Raw genomic sequence first — 2,718 nt, forward strand, 5'->3', positions numbered from 1 at the left:
GGCGGGGGCGGGGGGGTGCGGGGGGGGGAGAGGGTCTTTCCCCTCTCCTTGGGGAAAGTCATAAATAAAATAAGGCTGGAAGGCAGCTCGAGAGCGTGACGTTTAAAAATGCTGCCTCTGCATCAGCGAGTAAAGGCATCCGCTGCCCGCTTGCGCTCCCCCAGCAAAGTGAGGTTTGTGTCGTGCCTGAAGGCAGCCGGGTGGCTCTGCCTGCCTCACATCTATCTCCTCGCCCCCTTTGTAATCGGAAAAGTAACTAAAATCCGCAGGAGCGAGGCAGGCGGCGGAGAGGCTGAGCGAATGGCGGCGGAAGGGGGAACGCTGCTAAAATCTTGAGGGGGTCAAGTATTTTCTGACGGATTTTTCCGTACTCCAAAAAATCGAGTTTTTAAACAAAGATCAATGTGTTATGCTAAAGTGTTGAGCTGACTGTTAAAACATTTGGGGGGATAATGACAATGTAACAAAGGCCTGGTTTGGAGTGAATCATCACCCTTTTAAAAGTTAAAGCAATTTTCAGGAGAATAGCTTTCAGCAAACGCTTTACATTATTCAAAACGGCCAAATAATGCTCTATTATAGCGCCTGAATGCTGCCAGTCAGCCCATAAGTGCAATTTGTGCAAAGGCTCGGTGCCTTATCTCCACTTCTTTATAAAGAGGTGAATATAAAACAATTTCTTCCAAACCCAGACAGAGAGCACGAAAATTGCTTCCCTTTCTGCAATCAGGGCAATTTAACTGGAGTGCAATTAGCACTATTAAATGTCGATTCTGCATAAACAAATCTGACTAAGAAGCGAAAGTGGGGTGAGAACCTCATATAAACTGAAACTGATTTTTTAAAATTATGTATCCGGGTCCTTTACAATTGATCCGTGACGTTTTCATCTCGGAATATATTTACATCATAAATACATTACGGTTAAATCAACATAAATCTTAAAGAAAAAAAAAATTCTCGGTATGAATACTAATAAAGAAGAATAGCCTAATTAAATGCAACAGTTCACTTCCTTTGAACAATATTGTTTCCCATCTTCCCTTTACGCGTGTCTTTTGATCTGTGCAACTACTAAAGTTGCTGTCCTTAGGAGGTAAAGCTGGGAAACAATTCGTTCATTAAAGCTGATTGGGAGGCTCCTGGGTTCATATTCAAGAGCGTCAGATGAAATGGCTCTTCTGTTCAAACAGAGCTCTGGGAAAGACCTGCCAAATATTTTCCAAATAAATCGATTTAACAGCAGTTAAATGTAAGGTTGCTGTACAATTTCCCCCGAATCCTAGGAGGGACACGGAGTTTTACGCATGGATGTTGCGGGTGGGAAAGGGGCAAAGCCTTCCAAGTTCAAGAGAAGCAGCCTCATTTTCTGCCAAGCAGAAGGGACCTGGGCAGGAAACAGGCAAACTGCTCATCGCCGAGATAAATAATTGCGTCCTGCCAGATTTTTTTTTTATTTTATTTTTTTTTTTAGCAACAACACTTCCGTGCGAGTCCCCCTCCCCCTTCTCTCTCAATTACACTTTTCATTTACGAGATCTGGAAACCACCATTGATTATCAGAGCAACGCAGAGGGGGACCTGGTGATAAATTAATAACTTGAGTTAAGAAAAGGCTTCCCCACTATTCTGCCCAAAGAGTCGGTATTGAAAGGGGGAAGGATGTAGAGACAGAGAGTGTTAAAATACAGACCTCGGTGCCTGTTGAGTCCACTGAATTCTTTCTGCTGTGGAGTTTTTCATTTGTGGGTAAAGATGAAGTGCAGCTTTTGATTAGAAGGAAATCTTTTATAGTTAATAAAAAGGGAATGAGCACGGGGATCAAACAGATGATGGAAATTAAGTGGAAATTATGGCACTCTCCAGCAATTTCTGCCTGAGCTTCCACGCGGGGTTCGTTCCCTAACGCGCTCTCCGCTCCTCCTGCCCCCCGCACGCCGAGCCCCGAGGTGGAGCGCCAGGCTGGGCTTTCCCCGCGTCCCCCGGCTTGAAGGTGACACCGTTCAGGAGCAACAGGGCGGGCGACCCGCGCTACCCTGCCCGCAAAAAAAAGAACCTGCCGGGCAGCTTCAGAAAGCCTCTCGGCCACCGAACGCCGTCAAAAGCGGGTCAGTGGAACCAATTCTCTTCCGCTGAACGTGCCTGGACCGTGTAGTCCAAGCCTCCCTCGTTCTGTTTATCTCAGGCGAAGACACGTTAACAATTCACGGGAGGACTGGTGTCAGAGGAGGGAAGGTGACTGCAGCCCGTGAGATGATTTTAATTACTACAATTATTGGAAGATTATTCAACAGCATCATAGATCTGTTTTCTGCCTCGGCAGGAAAGTCTGAGGAACATTGTGCGAGGCACCTCGTAGGAGGATTTTCTGCCCTGGCTCGCGTGCCTTCCAGTGCTGCTACGATGCACAGGTCAGGCACGACGCGCTCGGACCGCAGCAGGTCTGAAATCCAGCCAGAGCTGGCGTTCGCAAAGCTTCCTTCGAGGGAAGGTGTTTCTAAATAGAAGGAGCTTAATTAGTAAGCGGCCGGACCCACGCCGACAGGGCGTGAAACCACCTTTTCGCACGGGTCTCTTAAAGAGGCTCTGATGACTTGGTGCCGGGGTCTGCCTTTTAAGCAGGGGAGCAGTGGCCGCAGGCGTGAGCTGGGCAGTCGCCCGGCGGGTCCCTGCCCGCCCGGCGGGTCCCTGGCCGCCTGGCCGGTCCCTGCCCACCCG

The sequence above is a fragment of the Haliaeetus leucocephalus genome, unplaced genomic scaffold (genome assembly GCF_000737465.1).
Source record: "Haliaeetus leucocephalus isolate CR32 unplaced genomic scaffold, Haliaeetus_leucocephalus-4.0 Scaffold1, whole genome shotgun sequence".
In the NCBI taxonomy this organism is placed as follows: Eukaryota; Metazoa; Chordata; class Aves; order Accipitriformes; family Accipitridae; genus Haliaeetus; species Haliaeetus leucocephalus.